This window comes from Camelus ferus, chromosome 10 (assembly GCF_009834535.1).
Source record: "Camelus ferus isolate YT-003-E chromosome 10, BCGSAC_Cfer_1.0, whole genome shotgun sequence".
NCBI lineage: Eukaryota > Metazoa > Chordata > Mammalia > Artiodactyla > Camelidae > Camelus > Camelus ferus.
The window spans coordinates 15,798,399-15,821,525 of record NC_045705.1 but is presented as its reverse complement, the minus strand read 5'-3'; the positions used below and the strand labels follow the sequence as shown (position 1 = coordinate 15,821,525).

The window sequence follows — 23,127 nt, the reverse complement described above, 5'->3', positions numbered from 1 at the left end:
TCAAGGTGTTGGCAGAGCTGACTTCTTTACCAAAAGCTCTAGGGCAGAATCTATTTCTCCACCCTTTCAGCTTCAGAGGTCCCCTGTATTTCTTGGCCTGCGGCCCCTTCCCTTTTCAGAGCCAACAATGCCAGCCGAGCCCTCCTTTTGCTGCCAGCTCTCTTATTCTCTCCCTCTTCTTTCTTCCCCTAATCCACTTTTTCTTTTCTACATTTTTTCTAAAGAAATTTTATAGTTTTAGCTTTTACATTTAGGTCTATGAAACGTTTTGAGTTAATTTTTGTATATGGTATGAGGTAAGCATCAAATTTGTTTCTTTGCATTTGTGTGGAGATAGCCAATTGTTCTAGCACCATTTGTTGAAAAGACCATCTTTTCCCCATCGAATCACCCAGGCAAGTTTGTTGAAAATGAACTTGCCACATAAGTGTGAATCGTTCCTGGACTGTGTTCTGTTCCATTGAGCTATATATGCCTCTAGCCCTCCTCCAGCACCACGGTTTGGATGACTAAACCTTTAAAGTGAGTCCTTAAATTAGCTAGTGTAAAGCCTCCAACTTTGTTCTTCTTTTTCAACTTTGTTTTCTTCTTCTAGTTCCTTTGCATATGTGTATAAAATTTAGAATCAGTTTATACAATACATACTCGGAGTTCAGATTAAGATTGCTTTGAATCTATAGCTCAGTTTGGAGGGCAATTGTCATCTTAATATTGAATCTTTTACTGTGTGAACTTGGTACAGGCCTGCTTCGTTTTGTTGTGCTTTGCTTTATTGTATTTCATAGATATTGTAAATTTTACAAGTTGAAGGTTTGTGGCAATCCTGTGTTGTCAGATGATGGTTGGCATTTTTTTTTAGCATTAATATATTTTTTAATTAAGGTATGCCCTACTCCATTCTTGAATCCAGCAAATCCTTCTGCTCTTGGGCTTACTGCATGTGGGAAAGGAGGGGACAATATATATAATTATGAAAGACTGTAGCGGAGCTCAGTTGTAAACGTAGGAACTCTGCTATGGAAATAGGTGAGAGCTGCTGACCAGGGAACCTGGAGAAGATACCTTTTGAGGTGACATCTCAACAGGCAGGCAGGGTCAGTGAGAAGCCAAGAGAGGCTGCATGATAAAAGCTCAGAGAAATGGAAGGTCGTGTTAAGTAGAGGGTGCGTGAGATGGTCCAAAGGCGTTCCTAACTCAGATGAACTCTCACTCGCCCTGACGGCTGAATGTTCCTCTACTCCCTAGAGCACCGCATTTTCACTCAAATTTTAATAGCATCCCTTTTAAACTTCTATTACTCTTTCTAGGATGACTCCATTGGGAAGCTGTTACCATTCCTTAGGCTTGTTTATCACCCAATCTAGACTGTGGGTATGGCTCCCAGAGTAGAAAACAGAACTTTCTCTGTTCTCTGGAATAGCCAGGTATCTGGAACCTGAGGTTGCCTGTGTGACAAGTTCCAGGGAATGTCCCATGAAACCAGAGGCCACTGATTAATTAGGAGGAAAATGAGCAGTTTTCCAGAGGAGCTGACTCAGTGAAGACTATTCACAGAGTCATTCATCAAACATCTGTTGAGTGTGGACTAGTGCCGGGGGCCAAGCTGGATGCTGGGAATATGACTGATCCATAGAGAAGTGGTCCCCACCCTCATGGAGCTTAAGTGGAAGAGACTTACATGAACCAGCAAACCATCACTGTTCATCCAGGCTTTTCTAAAGCCACTGGAAACGGCAAGATGAAATGAACTAAGAATTTAGAGGCAATACTGGTTTTTGTTCACTGAGAAAAGTTCTTCACATATTCACTATGATGCCTTTTTAGACTCTCCACAGAGCCAGCCGGTGAGGCTGTGGTGTGCTCTTATATTTGAAAAAATGCTTTCAAATTGCTACTTTCCTAGAAACATCCCCATTTGCCACTAATCCCAGGCATGCCTGTGGGAGTGCTAGAATGCACTGATGGCAACATCCACAGGCTTTTCCTCAAACGGCAGCAAATATATACTAATTTTTTTCAATCCTTTTAAATACTCTGAACAATGCTGAAAGGATAACTGAATAAGCATGCAGAACAGCATAATTAAAGGTAAGAGTAAGGCATTTCAAAGTTCATATTCCTTGAGTTCTTGCTGTTTCAAGGTGGTACCCAGTAGATGTTGATGGCTTCTTAATGTGGGGTCCTTGGAGTTCTACAGGGTCACTTGATACCCTTCGGGGTGGCCCATGGATTTCCTGATGCTGTAGGGGAAAATGTGTAGGTTTGGGCCCATAGCTCTCATCAGATTCTCAAAGGGATCCCTGAAAGCCAAGAATCACTTACTGTAAATCCTTCGAAAAGTGCTTCCATGCACCTTTTGGTGAGAATACTCAAGGATAAGTTTACACAATCGTCACAGAACATGAGACAGTGCAACAGAACAACACAGGGGACCTGGCCTCCAGTTCTTAGGTCCCTTTTTATCAGCTATGTGACATTGCACAAGTCTTGGCCCAAGCTGAGCCTCAGTTTACTTATCTATTAAAATGGGCATAAGAATACTTTATTTCCTACTTCCTACACCTGTTGTGTTAAATGATCAGGTGTACGTGAAAAATGAGGTAGAAACTTCAAGGTGCTAGCTAAGAGCGAGAGGCTTGAGAAAATGTTTGCTCTGTGTACCTGTGGTCGGTGTTGTGTTCTTGGTCACTAGAGGGAGCTTTAGGATTCAGGGGAAAGAAGAACACGCCCTGCATCTCCTTGAAAGCCTGAGGCCTCTAAGAGGAATTCTTCTAAAAGCTTCTGCCTTTTATAAATACCCACCTCAATTTTTCCTTCTTTTTCTTTCTTTTTGTAAAATTCAGATAAAGGTCTACAAATGCAAAAATGACCACAATTTCTGGTGACACAGTTTTTCTTTTTTCCACTCTTAACGCATAGGATTCTTCCTTCTGACTTTTTCTATGATAAATTTAGTTTGTGGAAAATCCTCGTATTTAAAATTGAAAAAAAAAAAAGGTAGTAACCAACTTTTCAGAAGGACATAGGAAAAAAGTATTTTTCCCTTGACAAAGCATGATTCATTGTGCATTCCGGGACACGTGGCCTTAGTTATTTGAGGATTTTGTACCCAGGCAGGATGGGAAGGTCACTGCCTGGCTTTGGTCTGCGCTTAGAACTTCTACTTGGGATTTCCTGATGACACTCTCTGCGCTTCATAATTGGTGTGCTTCTCCCAGGCTGGCGCTAGAGGTGGAGGAATCCCACTTACTTAAAAGAGCTTGACTGTTACACCAGAAAAATCTAGAATGAAGCAGGAGGTATGTATGGCCGCGTGAAAGACACTGACCTTGCACATTAGGGAACCACAATTTCACTGACTCACTATGTGTTTGGGGGACAATTTTTGACCCCTTTTAGGACCGCAGTTTCCACCTCTGCTTCTGACTAGTACCCAGTTCCCCCTGCCACATACGTACACACCCATGATTCGATGGTCTTTCTTCATGAAGTGTGGCTCATTAGGTGATCAGACTCAGGCCCCAGGTCACCAAAGGCAAAGTTTTGCAGGAGCACAAAACTCTTAGACTTACCTGATTTTCAATCCAGATTTCTTTGGAGAAGGTAGGATCTTGATATTTCTCTTCCTTGTAGCTCTTTGGGGTCTATTTCGGTCCTGCAGCAAAATAGATGCCTGCAGAAAACATTGAACATCATACTTTTGTATGCATTTGCAGGGAGCGATGTAAAGACTTAATCACGAATATCCATCAGCAAACCTGGCCAATGACATTGTCAAGCAGCAGTCTGCCAAAATTTCTGGGTTCTAAGATCAATTCCCACAAATCCTGTCTTCCTCAATTTTACGTTTTAAGCATGGGGGACATATCTGTGACTTACACACAGAGAAGTGTTGAGCACCCCTTCTAAAAAACTGCTGTTAGATCTATGGTGTTTCTGCAATCAGTGGTCATTTTGAATTGAGGAAGTATTCTAGGAAATACTTTATTTTTGTTTTGTATATTTCTCATACCTGGAGGCTCAAAAATCTCCCATCCGCTGGCACATCCGAGCTCTTGTAGCGGCTCTTGGTGTCTCAGGAGCCACCCTAGCAGGAAGGGGCTTCTCTCTGCCACCAGAGGCAGGAAGGTTGCAGGTTATAAAGGATGAAGCCCTGCTAGGCTCATTCATGGCACTTTATGAGAAACAGCTGCCTTTCCTTGTAGAGGCCCTTGTTGAAGGCTTTTCTATCCTTTCCCCTGAAGCCTAGTAACTAACCGAGACTAATCAGCTGATTTGGGTCAGAACAAGCCAGAGGCTCTGCCAGCCCATTTGAAGCACGGCTGTACCATGTTAACAACTGAAAATTTGCTAAAACAATGCAAACGGCTCGATCAGTGATTCCATTAATGATTACGATCGGAGTAATTTTCTCCTCTTTTTATTTTCCCGAGGCTGCTGTTTCCTCTTAAAGCTTTCAGATGGTGAAGGTCAGAAGGTTGCAACAGAATCACTGTTTCCTAGTTTAGGGCTTCTCAGATTTTAAGGTACACACAAATCACCGGGATCGCGTTACAATGCAAATCCCGATTCAGCAGATCTGAGGGTGGGCGTGAGGGTGGGAGGAGCTGGTGATACCAGGGCTGCTGGTCTGTGGACCACACTGAGTAACAAGGCTCTAGGTAATTTTTATCTCTAGTTCCTGTTTCAAGCTAATGCATTTTAGTAGGATGAAGGATGCCTTTTCTAATCCTCATTGTCAGAAATGAAGAATGAATAAATAATGATTCCAAAGCCTATGGGAAATCGCGAGATCACATATTCTATCTTCTGAATTAACAATGAAGTTTGGAAAGCCATGACTTTGAATTCTCATTTCTTGCAAAGCGAAATACAGAGCACGGATTCATTGTGTGCACAAACACAGGAAATAGAGCCCAAGATCTGATTTTTCTCATGGCATGGCGAAGCAACTGTTTATTTGAGGTTATTATTATTTTTTATTGGCAAGCATCATGCTCTGTACTATATTTAAATAGGAATCTGCCTGGGAGTTTGTGTACCAAATTCTCTGGCTCTAAATCATCTGTGCACTTCATTTTCATCCTCACTACCAGGAACCCAGCCTAAATACTGCTTATGCTAATTACTGAATTTTCTTCAGGTGTGAAGGAATTTCAGGTTTGTCTTGAACTTTCTCAGGAAAGCTGGAATTGCTGTTCCGAGTTTTTAGACCTTTAATTTGACTTATTATATATTGCTTTGGATCTGCTATAATTTTCACAATTTCTGTTTTCTTGGTTAAAGGGTAAATTTTTTTTAAGGGTAAGTTTGTTATAATTGGAGGTCATGCCTTCTATTTTGAGGGGCTGGGAAATTAGAAAGGAACTTTCAATTCATCAAGTCCAATTTCCTCTTTAAAATCTGAATTTCTACAAGCCAGCCTCTGCCTGAAACACATTTGGTGATGGTGATCTTACTACTTTTTTAGGAGAGGAGAGGTAATTAGGTTTGTTTGTTTACTTATTTAAATGGAGGTCCTGGGGATTGAACCCAGGACTTCGTGCATGCTAAGCACCAGCTCCACCACTGAGCTATACCCTCCTCCCAGATCTTACTGCATTATAGTCTATCCTTTGGTCACTTCTGACTGTGAGGAAGCCTTTCCTGATACTGGGTCAAGTCGTCTCCCAGAGGCTTTTGCCCACTAGCCCAGTTTTACTCACTGGGGATAATTGCTTCGTTTTGAATAGAATATGAACACAGTGCATATTGTTGGGCCACTGGCTTGTTCAGGCCCAGGACTTGAGGGTTCTCTGTGCCCTTGGCGGCTCCATGCAGTAGGCTAGCTTCCAACGCCTGCCCTGAGGAGTAAACTGGGGGCGAATCCAGAGCTGGGCTGCCAGCATCGGCATGGGCTGCGGGAAGCCGCGCAGTCACCGCTGGCAGGGACTTGAGCCCACTTTATCACAGGGACTTACGACTTCCTGCATTTCTTCCTCAAATGCAGCCTGACTTAAGCCTAAAATGAAATGCAGGATGAGGATTCATGATGACTCATGAATTTTTACACAATCAGATCATTCAATAGGAATCTTAGAAATGGCTCCAGTTTCCAAAATATCCATCTTGTCTTTAATTCTCACCTAGAGCAGAATTTTCAAACTGGTGAAGTTGGACTCCAGTCTTCTCTCCTATCCTCCCCACCGCCACTCCCCAGCTTTCAGCACCATTCTCCCCTTTTAATTTTATGTTCCATGGGTGACCTGATTGCCAAGGTTTCCCCTTTGCTGTATTGTTCTATGCCTGGGGCCATTCATTGCCTCTTTCTTGCCCTTTTCCCTTATGGAAACTTACCTGTTCTCTGTCTGAGTGTCTCAGCAGCCGGCTTTATCCAACATGGCCCTGGCTGTTGATGGATTTGGCACTCTTAACAAGATAGCTCTTGCTTTATCTGCCTGCCTTGGCATCATAACTTCTCATTTAATCTTCATAACAACCGTCTATGTAGGAAGAATTAGTTTCATTTTACTGAGGAGCAAACTGAAGTTCAGAGTGGTTAGGCAATTTGCCTAGCATCACACAGCTACCGCGTTACAGAGATGGGGTTCAAACCAAAGCCTGTCTAACTGAGGCCGATGCTCTTAACCATGCAACTTCCTTCTCTCTGACCCACCGACAGAGCAGAAGCCTGAGATCAGTGAGTTTCCTCAAAGCCCCGCTGTGTGCACCTTGAGTGTAACCTTTCTACTTCATCTAAGTATGAAAAAATTACCACTTTGCTCATCCATAGCTTCTCAGTTCTCACCTCACTTTTCTACGCTGAGAAATGCTTCTGGTATATATAATACATATTTGTTATTTAATTACAAGGAATTATTATGGCGTGAGAGGAGGGGTACTAACACGTCCCATCTGGGGTCAATTAAAAAGAACTGGGTTCCTGAGTGTATGTGGTTTTCCTTTTTTCAGAAGAGGAACGTTTCCAGTCAGGCTTTGGAGCACGAAGCATGCATGTTTTAATAGGAGTCGGGTGACTGAGACATCTCGATGCTATTTCTAAGAAAGCAAGATGGTTTATCGCCTTTAATGAGCGGGAAACAGAGTTGCCTACAGGGCCAGCCATGGTCAGGTGGATTTATACCTCTGCCTGGATTTGTTACAATTTTTTAAAAGGGCATCCGCACAAAGTTGCATCCTGGGGTGAGGAGAATAAAAAGATGCCAAAATGCTGCTTCCAGGATAAATGGATCAGTTTGCAAAAATTCGCAGGGCTTCCCAGAGTGGCCACCCACAGAGGAAGCAACATCTGGTCAGCATGCTGTCACAACGGGGGAGAGGGACACTTGGGCACAGGGCAAAACAGAATGTTCCTCAAACTGGATGGAAGACACGTAGTTGGACTGAAGCCGTGAGGCAGCAGACCTCCCCAGGCCCAGGACAATGCTGAGCTGAGTAAGGTCACAGGACCCTAGGTGCATCCCTGCTTGTCCTGTGACACCTTAGCAATTTTGAAAGCGACTTCACATATAAATCAGAAAAAGATGTACCTCTAGAGAGATCGTTGCATGTGTTCAGAACACAAGTAAAGTTAGTACTTTTTTTAGAATAATAAAGAAACATCCACATCCTTGGAAATATATTTAGCTGAGGCTCTGATCTCCATGAAAGATGATTTCTAATCATTCATTCATTCATTCATCAAATGTTTTACCAAATGTCTCCTATGTGCCCAGACCTGTGCTATGTGCTTGAGATACAAAAAGGAATGGGAGACTGTCTCTACTCTCAGGAAGCTCATAGGCCAGTAGGAGAGATTCACAGAATGAAATAACTGTGGTTCAGTATGCTTACAGGAACCCTGAGAGGGGCATGGGTCCCCCTGCAGGCAACCATGAAAGCCTCCTGGAGGAGGTGTCACCTGAGCCGGGTCCTGCAGCATAGCCAGGAGTTACTGCCAGACATCTTATTCACATAATATTCCCTTGCCAGTCTAACCAGAGAAGAGATGAAAAGGCCAAGTAGATACTGTGTCAGGGGAGGGAAGTAAAGGGGATATTAAATAAAGAAGAGGAATTTCAACATTCACATTGGAATGTTCACGGGAGACTGCAGGCCATTGCAGGCTCTGGCTTTGAATGCCTGAGGTTGGCATCTCTACCACTTCCTGGCTGTGTGTACCTGAGCAGGTGGCTTAGCACTCTGCGGTCCAGTTCCTCATAGGGTGTCCAGGTTCCAATGAGAGAACATGTGTAAAGTGTTTGCTCAGGCCCCGGCTTATGTAAATGCTAATAAATGTCAGTTCATTATTAATTCTGTTAGTGTTAATAACATCAGCAGTGTTCTTTCACTGATTCCACTTCTGAGCTCCCGGAATCTCTTGCCCCTGATTTTTGCCTCCAAGGAAAACTAGAGGGACAGGGAAAACATGAAACAAAGAGAAGGAAAAAAAATTAGGATGTGATGATGTTGATCATCCTCTTGTTTGGAGTAGGAAGAATAAAGAGTCTGTCCTTCAAAGGACAGGAGCACGTCCTAGAAAGGCAGAAGTGTTAGTGATGTGCAGTTATAAAGTATAATCAAGACAACTTCTAGTTCTGCTGGTACTAGATGACCTAAAATCCTCCTAATGTAAATAAATTCCTTAGGGCCCCCCCCCAAAAAAGTTAGGGACCAAAAAAAAAAGGTGGAAAACCAAAGGAGAAAGATCGTGGGTTGATGCTGCAGCTACATCTAGGGATGGGAGATGAGGCTGTGGTGGGTGAGTTGGAACTGGCTCTCCTTCCTAAAGCTGGAACTGTCAAGAGTTATACCTCCACTAAAGGGTGACTGAAAAAAAAAAAACCTACCCTCAGTACGGAACGATGACAAGGAAGAGAAGCCCCTCTCATCTGGGTTTAGAACTTGAATTTATCCATGTGTATGATCCTGCACCTGCCTGCCACACCTGCCCAGCTGAGAAATCATTATAAAAAGTGACCTCAAACCAGTGGTCTTCCAGGCAGTGATCACTTCAGAGCCCTTGGCAGAAGCAACCACTCTGACAAATAGATTTTAAGACAAAGTGCATTATTAGGGATGAAGACATTCACTTCAGAATCGAATATAAACAATTCACCCCCTTGTATATACTTAACAATATGGCCTCAAATATCTTTAATGCAGAAATCAATTGATTTAGAAGGAAAAATGTGAAAATCTATAGGTAGTAGGATTTTAAAAGCATCTCTCTTAGTAATTGATAGATTAAAAGGTCAAAAATTAGTGAAGATATGGAAGCTTTTGAACAACCCAATTAGCTATCTTTAGCTAGTCTACACATATGTGACCCAACCACTGATTACTTGCTAGCCCACAAAGGAAATCTCATCAAATGCCAAAGACTCAGTAATGTATAGGGTATAGTTTCTGCCCACTCGCCAATAAAGTATAAACTTGAAGAGAAAATAACACTTGGAATTACTCTATCCATTTGAAAACGAGAAAGAAAGAAAGAAAGAAAAAGACTTCTGCAGACTATGGTAGATCCAACAGTCAGATTAGTGTAAATTATGCTGCAAGAATGCACAGACTTAAAATATCTCAAGAGCTTAAAACAATGGAGGTTACCTTCCCATTTAAGGTACATTTCCAGCGTAAGTCAGCTGGGAGCTCTGTTGCCCATTTCTCTCTCTCTGAGACCCAAGCAGATGGAGCTTTCGCCACCTGGCATAGGACCAGTTGCAGTGGTGGAGGGAAGAATATGTGGCTCTTAAAGTTTTCCTTAAGACACACATCACTTCCACTTATGTTGGCAAAGCACATCTACTGCCATAGCTGACTCTGGCAAAAGAGAAGACCTTTTGGACATGTCAGTGACCAGACTAATGATTATCATGCAGAGGAAATATTCATGAACATAAGGAAATATTTATACCTGAAAAATAATGAAAATGTAACACATGAAAACTTGTGGGATGTCACTAAAGCAGTACTTAGCATAAAATTTACAGCTTTAAATGATTATATTAGAAAAATGGGACTAACAATTAAGGAGCTAACCATCTATTCAAGAAAATAAGTTCTTCCAAAAATAATGGAAAAAAGAAAATAAAAAGATGAAATGTGTTAATGAAAGTCACAGAAAACAAAACACAATACAGAGAACTGAAAAAGAGAAAACAGCTGTCTTGTTGTGTTCTCTCAAAAGCAAACTCTGAGATGAAGATGAGTGTGCTCTTGATCTATTACAGAAATACACCTAGAGAAGCATGTGAGGGGCAGTGAAAGCTGGTCAGAAAAAAAGCAGCTAAGCAAAGGTTTAGTCTTGGGCCAGGTCCCACAGATGATAGCTTCAGCCTGATCCCACAGTGGGCTCCTGAAGTATGAATTACACTTCAGAGCTGTTCCTATTGGTTGGCGGTGGCAGGGGGAGGTGAGTCCCATTTTCCCACAGCTGTCAGTTACTGGCCACAGGTTAACTGGAGTGGATGTGACTTCCCATTGTGGTTGCTCTGCATAGGTGGGCAAAGTGGCTTCAGTAGCGTGAGGACTGTCCTCTGAAGAAGAGCTTTAGGTGCTGGCCATTGGATGCAAAACCACCCTGAATCTGGAAGAGGGGTGAAAGGACCCTAGAGAATCTGAGTGGAGTGCGGTGTCCACTCCAATTGATGCTTTGAAATAAAAGCTAATTTAGCAAAACTCAAACAGAAGGACAGCATTCACAAAGACTATTAGAAATGAAAAAGGAGTCATAACTACAGACGTCATAAAGATAAAAAAGAAGATATTATGCCCATAGATCTGAAAAGACAGCAAAGATCAATGCCCTAGAAAAATATGACTTATCAAACAGGAGTATGAACTTCACCACTAAAGAAACGGAATCAGTTGCTGAAAGTTTATCTCCAACCCTCTGTAAGACCAGATGGTTTGGCTAATCATTTGAGGAACGGATAATTGCCTGCTGATGACAATTTTATCAAAGAATAGAAGAAAAGAAGAAAAGGGAACACTTCCCAACTCAGACAAAGAGAGCAGAAGAAAGGAAGATTATAAACCAGCCATGTTTATAAACATATGTGCCTAAATAAGCAAAATACTAGAAAATTAATCAATGTATTAAAATAAAGTTGGATTTATCATAGGAATGCAAAGATAGGTTGACATTAAAAAGATGAAAGGAGAAAAACCATGTGACTTTCTCAATAGTGCTTGATAAAATTTAATATCTATTCATGATTAAAAACTCTTTTTCCAACTCAGGAAAATAGGAATAGAAGGAATTTTGCTCACTTAATAAGGGTGTCTACTAAAAACCTATAGCAAACATTTTTAAGGATGAAATTTTAAAATCTTTTTCTTTAAAATCAGGAACAAGACAAAGACTCCTTCTGTCAATGGGGGAAAAAAGGCTACAGGAATGGAGAAAGAGACCATGTTCATTGATGTAATGCCTCAGTATCAAGAAGATACCATTTCCCTCAAATTAACTTGCAAATTACAGCAAAATCCTCAATAGAGTTTTTCCTGGAACTTAATCAAGTGATGCTAAAATTGATATAAAAGGGCAGAGTTCAGTATCAAAAAGAATAGACAAGATGGGTGGGGAGGCTTGTTGGAATTGTTCTACGAGATAGACACTTACAATAAAGCTGTAGTCATTAAGATCATGTGGGGTCACGATGGGAACAGACACAACAGAGCCCAGAAGCCCACCCACACAGAGATGTAAACTTGACATATGAGGAATGAGACGTTACTGGTGTGGAAAGGATGGTGGTACCGGGAATCAGTGATACTTGGAAAACTGGTTCTCCATTTGGAAAAAGAAATATATTTGATTCCTACCTCACATCTTCATTCAAAATAAATTTCTGATAAGTTATAAACCTAAATATGAACATTGGAACATTGTAGAAGAAAATCGAGGAGAAATATTTTTATGATTTTGGGGATTTTTTTTTCCTTCTTAAATGATGTTTTGATTTTTCAAAAATTCCCAAACAAGAGAAAGAACAGATGAAAACATTGATAAATCTGACTCCATTAAAATAAAAATAAACTTTCTGGACACTAATAGCAATCACTTGTTGTGAGGATTAAATGTATTAATACCTGAAAAATAGTTAAGCTTCCCTGTGAACCTGACACATGGTAAGCCCTACAAGGTATTTGTATTATTATTTCTTTTACAGGGTATTTTCCCACCATAATTAGGAGAAGGCTAACTTTACCATGCATTTTTTTTCTCTTTGAGACACAAATCTTCTACATATGCAAATACTGTAACTCAAGGAAGAAAATACGATCTGAAAAACAATATGAAAATGACTATTTCATTCTGGGGCAAACTTGGCAGTTGTTTTAATCTCTTCCATGGGAACCAGGCTCTATTTGCATGAGCTCTGTAGCTTGTGGTCTTTTCTTGGTAATGTTAACATGGAGTAAATTCCTCCCGGTGACTTGTTTTGTGCGCCCAGAACACGGCTAGGTCTGTGACTGTTGGCAGCCCCCCAGCAGGTCTGAGACTGCCTTACTCCTGGGGGCCTGGACTGGTCAGGGTGGAAACCAGGAATGTCCTCTGTGTTCACTTTTGACCTTGAGTGATCATTTTACCTTCCCACCTGGGCCCTTCCGTGTTTATCTCTTGCAGGCTGCTGAAATAAACAAGTGAACTTGCATTCTTGCTTCTAAGCTAGGCTGCACCAAAATATTGGTATAATCAGAAGAAAAACATTTGTAAAAGAAGCTCTGGGAGCCTTAGTCATCATTTGACAGATAAAAATCAGGAGATTCTGGGCTTATGTTGATTACGGAGGTGAAGGGTGGTCTTTAAAAAAGAATTAATTCCTCAAAATGATATTATTTCTGGCCCCATGGTGGAGGCCGAGTTTCAAAACGCGATCTCCCTAAACCCAAGCTCTTCCGCATTACAAATAAACTAGTATTACCCCGCACCCCTGAAGCAGCAGCAAGGGCTGTTTTTGCTTCAACCCATAGCACAGTTCAGAAGGTCAGACGCGACCACAGTATCTCCTGTTATTTCAGGGCTCATATGTGTTTGCCTTGGCGCCATTTCCCTGGCATTTGGTTTCCGTTATTTTTCCATGGGTTTGGCTTGCAGGAATCAAAAAAGCATATTTTTGAAAGTAAGCGAAGTTCGTCAAGATGAAGTCTTCTGAACTGGCGGTGACTGGACCCAGTGGGAGGCAGTGCATCCCTCCTCGTTGACGCCCAGCATCAGGGCTCTGACCCTGCAGATGGCGAATGTGAGTGATGGCGGAGGTGGCGGACTGTCCCACTCCGCAAGGCTGTCCAGAGCCTCATCCTTGTTCCCCAGCCGGACTGCAGTGATGCTCAGCTGTCCCCATTTAGAGTTACCCATTGAGACGAAAGCTAAACACTCGGGAGAGTGGAGGACCTCTTTTGATGAACCCTTTTCCATGTTAGCCTCAGTAACCGCTGATTGTTGTTAATGGGACGAGACGGAGATGGGCCCATTGCTGAGACTTGCTTTGGTTGCTGCTTGGATCCCTTTGCAGAGTGTGTGTCTAGGAAGTCGGCGCTGGCTCTGCATAAGGCATGATTAAGATCACTACTGGGGGGCTAAACTGACAGCAGACACCTCAGGGCCAGATTTTATCAGCCTGGAGGCGCCATATAGTAGAAGAGGTGGTGACTTTGACCAAGCAGTGAAAATGTTCTGAGCCTCTGTGTTCTCGTTTTCAATATGGGGAGGATCTTTTCTCCCCTCTGTGCTTGTTACAGAGAGTGAGCATAAACACGTAGTGTTTTTAGTACCAAAAACGTTGCATCGATAGTCAGAGATCCGGGTGGCAGTGCAATTTCTGTCATTTCCTAGGCCGTCTGGGAGAGTCGTTCATTGTTTGGGCTTTGAGTCATTTTGGCCTGGGTGGGAATCCTGACGCCACTGTTTGACCTTAGGCAAATGTCTTTACCTCCAAATATTCATTCCCCTTGATCAAATGGGGATTTGTTCTTACCTTATAGGGTTGATATGAGGATTAAATGACACATACACTTAGCATTTTGGTTGGACAATATGAACTTACTATTATAATGGTTGAATATCAGCCTTTTCATGTGTTTAACCTAATGTTGATTCTTTAAAAGTGTTAGCAGTAGTAACTATTATTACTGTTGATCAGTATGACCTAGAGGGAACTACTTCAGTATGTCTCAGTTTCCCCATCCCTAAAAAATGGACACATTAAGATTTTTGCCTGCTTCATAGAATTGCTGTAAGGTTTAAATGAGCTGATGTATGTGAACTCATTTGGAAGATTATAAAAATAAGGAAATTATAACTTAAAAAATATTCTGGAAAACTGGGCATCTCACTTATTCTGGGAAAGTTAGAGCGGTATGTCTGCACAGTACGAAACTTGGGAAGGGAACCGATTCACAGAGAGAGAGAGAGAGAGAGAGAGAGAGAATCCCTTTTCCCTTGGGATTCAGACAGGAAATTGTTTTTTTAAGCCTACTCTGAGCTCAGCGCCACTCCAGCATCATAGAAAACGGATGCAATGATCCCCGTGGCTCCCACCAAGGACAAACTTGCATTATCACTGAGGAAATGTGTCACACCATCTGCGTAGGAATAACCCAACACTTACATGATACCAATCAACATGCCAGATTCTGCTAACATTCCTTACGGGCGTGATCTCATTTCATTCTTGGTGAGATCCCAGTTTTTCACCGGAGAGGAAGTGATTATCCTAATTTCTATCCCAATTTTTCACAGGTGAGGAGACGGAGGCACAGAGAGATTAAATTACTGGTTTGAGTCACACGGGCATAATTCAAGAAAAGGTGATTGTGAAAACCCTCTGTGGTGAAGAATACGTACAAAACACAACACATTATAACAAATAACAAAAAATTTTATCTCGAGCTCTTTTATGCTTTTCTGCCCTTCACTTTTAATACAGACTTTTGAACGAATTCCTGAACATTCCTCGTAGAAAATGTCTCATGGCTTATGTTGAGGACGGATTACCCATGGTTTTTGGTTCTTGAACTCATTTTCATCCCTGACACTTTGGGTGGCCTTGGCTGGGAGAAATAACTTCCCCACGTCTATAGTTTCTCCACCTATAACATGGATCAAATAATGCGTCCATTGGAAGCATGTTGCGGAGACTAATTATCATAAAGTCATTTTTTGTATGCCTCTGATGCAGACTGGAAACCCAAAGGGCCACCCAGACTTCAGCCCTGTGGTAAAATCTTGGCTTCTCTTAGGCAGAGACAAGAGTATTGTTTCTTGGGGGGCTTCCAAACCCTCCTGCTGTCTTCTCCTTGCACAGGGCAGTGCCGGGTCTCTTTTTTCACATGCAGCATTACTGGGAGTAAGTTATGTAAATACCCTGTGGTCCAGGAGTAAGTGATACCATTTATTACAAAGTTATGTGGGAAGCGTTTTTAACTAGTAGGAATCATTCAGGCAGTGACAATGTCATTTGATGTGCTTGTGATCCAATGGTGAGAATCCTGTCCCACAGAGGAAAAACTTACAAAGGATGGGATTCTTTCAGGGCAGAAACAGGGACTTCCGTGGATTCTAGAGTCTCTCCTGTCCAAGGGACGCACAGTCTAGGAGCTTAGGTACCACTTAGGAGCTCATCAGGAACGCAGAATCTCAGATCCCACTCCAAGACCCCGGCATCGGATTCTGCATTCTAACAAAACCCACAGGTGATTGTGAGGCTCATGAAAGCCGGAGAAGAATCTCTCCTCTTTGAACTGTCATGGGTATGACACTGTGTGTGGTGGCGCTGGGGCCCTATCTGGTCCATGTTTATCAGGCTCTAGCTCCTGTGTTCTCTCCTCGCCGCTGCTCTGTCTCCTCTCGGTGATGCACATAGGGTTTGATTTATTGCTGAAATGCAACCTGACCTTCCGGGAAGAGGTCTGCCCATGGCTACCAGAGCAGGGCACATACCCCTCAGTTCAGGAAACTTCTGGATAAAAGCATCTTTCATCACAACGTTTATAATTTTGTTCCATTTGTGATTTGCTGCCTTTACTTTTTAAAAAGTTTGATATCTCCTTACCTGAAATAGAAAAAATTGAGAAAGCAAGATGGGGGATGAGGGAGGTAGGAAGTGGAGAAAGAAAAGAAAAAAGAGGAGAAAGGGAAGAAAAAGGAATCATTTAAGGAAACTTAATATTTAAGACTAATTATGCATCCTGGTTGTGGGGTAAATAAATTTTTTGTTAACATTTAAGGGCTGATGTTTTATTTAAAATTAAAAAAATTTTTTGTGGGGGGGTAGGTAATTAGGTTTATTTTATTATTGGTTTTATTTTAATGGAGACACTGGGAATTGAACCATTGACACCAGGAACTTGTGCATGGTAAGCATGCACTCTACCACTGAGCTACACCCTCCCCCCTAAAATTTTTTTAATGAGGATCTTTTTTAAATAATTGAACAATATCAGTGAAAAAGTATGCCAGAACAATTTACTCCTTTTCTCTCCTATGAACTCATTTATTTTTAGACTATTGAAATGACCAAACCAGGATGAAGTACCCAATAAATCTTTATATAATTGTGACTTGATTTTGATTGCCATTCTCATGACACTGCACATAACTGTGGCATTTATTCCTTTTTCAAGATAATTTGTACGATAGCCAGAATGGTCTTTGAAATATGCAAATTTGAACTCCCGATGAATGACTTCATCTAGGTGTTTGATGATCAAGGGCTGTTATTACAAAAAGACAAACAACCAGGTAAACCGTCCCTTCTGCTGGAAGTACACACCACCACCCAGGAAATAGTCTTGCCAAAAGAAAGGAGCGGAGTCTCATCAAGATTCTGTATCTAATTACCAATGTACGGGTAATATAGAGGTCACATCACTGTCACCTGGGCCTTTTGGAATGCTTGCCCTTGGGTCAGTCTGTCTTGGAATCCAGCTGCCGTGCAGCGAGAAGCCCCAGTCACATGGAAAAGCTCCGGGTAAGCACTTTGGTTGACAGCTCCAGCTGAGCTCCCAGCTGAGCGCTGTTGTGAGCTGTCAGCATGTGACCATCAGCCATCTTGGACATCCAGCTGACACACGACCACAGCTGCATGAGAGACCCCCAAGTGAGGACTACCCTGCTGGTCCCAGGCAACCCACAGAACCAAGAGAGTTAACAAGAAACGTTTTGATGCACTAAGTTTTGGAATGATTTGTTAAGTGGTATTGTGGGCTGAATGTTCCCTCTGCCCAAATCCGTATGTTGCAGTTCTAATCCCTGTCCCTCAGTGTGGTGGTATTAGGAGGTAGCAGACCCTTCCACAGGACACTTCCTGTATCAGTAACTCTTTCTTGTCTCCCATCCCTCCACTTCACTTTGCCCTCACCTGGGGATATCTTTCTCATGCCTTGTGGCTGGGGGTTGGGAGATCTCTCTTCAGATACAGTTATTCTTTCTGGCTAAACTCTAAATCTTCCCTTACTGGCTTAAAGACTTCAAAACTAAAGCTAAGAAGAGACTTAAAATTTTCTACTTTTCTGCACTATCTCATTCCTTCTCAAAGACAAGGATCATGGAGATTACTATTACTTAAGTGTCGAGGGCTGGGGATAATGAAACCTAAAATAAAGGGGGAGAAACTATTAATACAAAAAAAAAAAAAAAAGATCTTATCCTAACACATAGCCCAAATCTCAGCTTGGCAACTTGCCTTTAAGTCCATTTGTGGAGTCTGCATCGTCAAGTTCACCCAGTCAAGGCACAGTGGCTGTGAAGTAGATGGAGAGTGAGCCTGGAGCTCTGGGTTCCTGTCTCCCCCTTGCTCACAACCAGCCCTAAGACCTTAGGCTAGTGTCTCCCCCTTTCAGACTACAATTTGATCAACTGAAGGATGAGTAGGTTAGAGTAGAACATTGAATTGAATAGGAAATACCATTTCTGTAAGACATTTGTAGAATGAGTGCATGTGTGTGTGTGTGATGGGTCACAGTGTAAAATGTATTTCTCAGGGGAGGGATGATCAGAAAGTTGGAAAGTCACTGGACTAGAGGACACTGTGCTATAGGTCTGTGCGCCATTGGCCGACAACGGTGAACATCGGAGTGTGAGATTTCTACTGCAGGGGACTGCTGCTGCTGCAGGCAGTGGGGATGGGGCTGCTGCTTCCGCGTACGCCAGAGGAGCCCACTTAACTCTCAGTTATTTCTTCTTCTCTACTTAATTTTGTGTATTTTTATTCTCTTCTTTTTTCTCTCTCTTATGTTTCCCTCTTTCCTTTCTTCCTTCTTTTTTGCCTCTCCCACTTTCCTCTCAATTTGATAAGGGAAAAATGTGGGGCAAGAGGATGGCCGTGTCCCAGGTCTCGGTTTAGTCCCTGGGATGAGTCCCGCCAAATGTGGGTCCTTGGCTTCACACAGGAAAAAATTCAAGTGTGAGCCACAGCTGAGTAAAGGTAGATTTATCCAGAGAGACACATCCTCCATAGACAGTGCAGGCTGTTTTAGAAGGCAAGAGAAAGGCCATGAGGTGTGGGGTTTGGGCGCTCCGTTTAAAGTAAAGGGAGTTACACTCGCCATAGACACAGTGCGATCCCTCCCTCTCAGCAGGGACAGGGGCCTCCAGGTGGGAGGCTGTTAGTGTTTATGGGCTTGGTAACCTCATGTGCTAACAAGTGGGAGGATTATTCCAACTATTCTGGGGAAGGAGCAGCGATTTCCCAGGAACTGGGCCACCGCCCACTCTTCAACCTTTTATAGGCAGCCTAGGAACTGTCATGGCGCCTGTGGGGGTGACATTTCCTATGCTAATATGTTATAACGAGTGTATAATGAAGCTCAAGGTCTCCTGGAAGTCAAATCTCCCACCAGCTTGGGCCTCAAGGCCTACTGGGAGTTGAATTTTCCTCCGTGTTGGTGTTAATGGCTGTGTCATTCTTTGAATGTCCGTGCCCTGCCTGCTTCCTTCCTGTCTCACATCTATCCCCCTGGATTTCTCCTTTATTCTTCCTCTCTCTCCTTCCACCGTGTTGCCTTGTGGGTACAGAGTTCATTGGCGTGCTTTCCCTCACGTCAGCACTAAAGACACCCAAGGTATCATCAAGCCTTTACAACAGATGCTGCAGGCGCCATGTGGCCCATCGGCTGGCTGCCTCGGCATCACCTGGGAGCCTGTTAGAAGGCAGTGTCTCAGGCCCTGCCCCAGACTCACTGAAATATAATCTGCATTTTAACAAAACCCTATGTGATTCCTACGAACATCCAGGTATGAGAGGCACTGCTCCATCATCGATCATCTTCCTAAGCAAACCTTTGAAAATCTGTCACCAAGTCCCTAAACCCAGTTATCCACAGATGCCATCCAACAGCATGGTCACGGAAGGCACTCCACTCACTTGGAAAATAGACGGGCTTGGGGTGGGGGAGGTATGGAGATGTGGGGGTTTGAAAGCCTACGTGGAGAGCTGGTGGCTTTCCCTGGGACTCTGGACAAAGGATGTTTAGTCATGGAGGCAAATGTCTGGCTGTCCTGATAAATATCAGGCCCCTTCTTGTTTGTCAGAGCATGGTGGGGGATGTGGTTTGTGGTTTCAGGACCTGCTGTGTGTTGTCAGACACCAGCCTGAGGGCATGGTGGTTGGTTTCAGTTGGCTCAGAAATGGGCAGCGTTCTACTTGTTCTCCTTCTCTGGGAAACATGGAATGACTTGGAGCTCATCCATGGAGGGTGCCTCTGTTACAAGAAGGGTGGCAAGTCCTGGATTTCCTGGGACAGTCCCAGGTGAATACCCACTTCCCAGAGAAAATGGCATTGAAATCCTGAAATGGAAACTCAATTTGACACCAGATGGTTCAGAGTGGTAAGACAGAGGGCCCTCAAGACACAGGCTCAACAGGCATATTTGTTCTAGATTCCTCCTGATGCGTTGGAAGAACCCTAAAGCCGATCACATGATCGAGTGCTCTAGGCTCTGCGGCTCCTCCTTGCACTTGGCTCCTGTCAACTTCAGGTGGGGCTCAGAAAATACTTTTTCTCTTTCTGCCCACTCAGAAGCTACGGGGCGAACATTCTGGTGGTGCTAATGGAATTTCAGAGCCCAGTGATGTTTGTCAGTCGTGGGGCAGGCCCCGGCAGATCTGGGCTGAGGAAGCACAAACAGGTGGGCTCGGGGGGATGCCTACACTTGGCTGGAACACCCTGTGATGCTGTCTCGGGGAGCTGGTATTTATTTTTCCAGTCATGCTTAGTCCCGGGAGGTGTTCGATTTCATTAAAGCCTTCATGACTCATGACCCTAGGAGAGCTCCGATTCCACGTCCCCACCTCCTCGGCCCCATTTGCCTTGCTCTTCAAAATGAAAATAGCAAAATCTCTTAGAGTGTGTACTTGTTGAAAAGGACGTTTCTCGATCAGTTTGAGGAAAGCACTTTACAAGCTCCAAAGCACCACCCAGTTGGGAGGTGGGATTGTTATTCTGAGCAATTTGTTTGTGAAGGTTGATTTTCCGCAAATGTTTTCAAATAACCAAACCACGCTCCTCTTTCAAACAGGCTCATCGGAGGCTTATTTCCTTCCTCCGCATTTGCTGCCAGGGCTCAGAGAGTGTTTGGAATTACCTAATTCAGAGTCAGTTTTGGAGACATATGAGAGATTTGGCCCCAGTTAAGTTTTACCTCATTTTTGACCTAAACACCCCTGTCCGACTTGGTTTCCAGGCTCATTTATCAGACTTGGTACAAAATGTCAGCTGGCTTTTCCAGAAATCAAAACCTCCCTCCATAGGCTGTTGTTTTGCCATTATTGAGGAGATTTAATAAAACATATGAAGACTTTTCAGGCAAGCGCCAAAGAGGAATTTTAGAAATTCATTGAATTATCAGCTATACCTTTGGGACAACTAGCCTTTAAGAGGTGATCACTATGGAAGTCAATACTTATTTGGAATACACACACACACACACACACACACACACAAAATCACAGGCCAATGAATATATCACAAGGATCTTAATCATGTTACCTTTTGGGAATGTAAATTGGTTCAGCCATGGAAAACAGTATGGAGGTTCCTTGAAAAACTAAAGATAGAGCTACCGTATAATCCAGTAATGCCAGTCCGGGGCATATATCTGGAGGAAACGCTTATTCAGAAACATACATGCACCCCAATGTTCACAGCATCCCTGTTTACAACAGCCAAGATGTGGAAGCAACCTAAGTGAGTCACTTTGCTGTACACCAGAAACTAACACGACATTGTAGATCGACGATACTTCAACTTAAAAAAATAAAAATAGAGAAATAAGAAATCAATCGTCACCTCTTACCATTTCCTTAGTGTATTAGTACACACTTTTTGTTTATTTGTTTTGTTTTATTTTGTTTGGGCGAGAGTAGCCAGTAAGTAATCAGTAATTTGTACATTAACTTATTTATTAATTCAGTCAGTCAAAATCTGCTTGGCATTCGACTTTCAATGGCAAAAACCACACGGTCACTGACCCGATTCCAAAGGGAGAGACAGTTGAACGTTAATCAAAGAATCACCCAGATGAATGTAAGCAAAACCAAACAAAACCCACTGTGATAAGTGCCGTGGAGAGGAACATACGTTGAAGGTAAGGGACAGTCTAAAGGAGACCTCTCCTGGTTGGGGAGGATCTGAAGGAGGAGGAGCAGGGTTTTGGTGAAGGGGAGGGAAGTGCAAGGGTTTTCCAGCTAGAGAGGAGAGCTTATGTGGGGCCCCTGTAGCAGGAGAGATGCCGGGGAGTTGGAGGAACAGAAAGAAGTCCAGTGTGACTGCCGCTCAGAGCGTGGCCGGAAATGAGGATGGAAAAACCAGCCATGTAAAGACTACATGGGACCTTATAGGTAGGGTGATCACATGATTTATTGCCCAAACGGAAACACCTGTGAAAGTAAAGTAAGGGGCTATTGATAATGACCCAAAACGGCATGAATCCCAACTATTCTGGGTAAACCAGGACATATGCTCCTCTTCCTAAAAGACCATGCTAGGGATTTTGGTCTTCATCCTAAAAGCAATGTTAAAAATGTTAAAGGGCTTAAGTTTGGGGATGAGAATGAGGGCATGATCGCATTTGCATTTTGGAAAGATCTTCCAGGTTACACAGTCAAGACAGGAATGGTGGTCATTTCCTTACTTACCTAGAGTCCTGGTTTGATTTGGATAAAACTTCTTTAGGCTCCAGCTTCCTTTCTCTGCTCCCATCCCAGTGCTCAGCGCACATCTGTGCAGCAGCTGCAAAACTGGGATTCCAGAGGCTCTGGCTAATTTGTAGAGTTATGGGGTGGTGCCTGGCAATGCAGTGCTCCCATTAGTGCTGCTCATGTCCACACTGTGAGCCCGATGCCTTCCACATGCTCCCGTTTTATTCTGACCGCCCTGGGGTCAGGCCAGCAATTAACTCTTTGGAGGAATTTGGGCCAACCTAGTGCCTTTCACTGCTAAAATTTTCAGAAAAAGAGGGCCTGTGCATGTAAAATCAATGGGAACCATGTCTCGAACCCACCAGGGGCTTTATTCACATGCTGGTGTCTCTTCTTGAATTTCTTCTCCGCCTTTTGTAGAGTCACAGAGTTAAAAGCGGCTTTCAGAGATTCTGAATTCCTTCCACAGCCCCTTGAGGAGTGGTTGTTCCAGCTCTGACTGAGCTCTTCTGGGGGCTGTGAACATACTCCCTGCTAAGATTCCACCCTGGTTTGCTCACTCCTCTCTGTCTCCATTTCTACCGCTCCAGCCCAAGCCTCCATTGTCTCTTGCCTGGACCAACGCAGTGGCCTCCTCTGGTGTCCCTGCTTCTGCTACAATCTCTCTCTCAATCCTTCTCCACACTGCAGCCACAGTGCTCTTTTAAAATAAAAAATCAATCAAGTCAGTCCCTGTTTAAGCCTCTTAACAGCTTCTCATTGTTTTTTTTTTTAATTGAAATATAGATGATTTACAATGCTGTTTCTGGTGTACAGCATAGTGATTCAGCTATACAGATACATTTCATATTTCCATTATAGGCTATTACATGCTATTGAGTATAGCTCCCCGGGCTATACAGTGGGGCCTTGTTGTTTATCTGTATACGGCAGTTTGTATCTGCAAATCCACTCTCCTTACTATAATCACAAAGCCCTGCTTTCCACCTGTTTCTCCAAC

At 43.1% G+C, this 23,127-nt stretch overlaps 1 long non-coding RNA gene across 3 annotated transcripts in view; it reads right to left on the bottom strand.

Annotated features, from left to right (window-relative positions):
- LOC116666331 overlaps window positions 1-22,532 on the bottom strand; it is a 65,939-nt gene extending 43,407 nt beyond the window's left edge. For 2 of the 3 annotated variants that reach the window (XR_004323117.1, XR_004323118.1), the window contains exons 1-2: window positions 22,125-22,532; window positions 3,573-3,673 (exon numbers count right to left, since the gene is read on the bottom strand). This is a non-coding gene — a long non-coding RNA (uncharacterized LOC116666331). Of the gene's footprint in view, window positions 1-3,572; window positions 3,674-6,336; window positions 6,483-22,124 lie in introns of all 3 variants that reach the window. The other variant, XR_004323119.1, reaches the window with a different exon arrangement.
- Window positions 22,533-23,127: the final 595 nt, after the last annotated feature.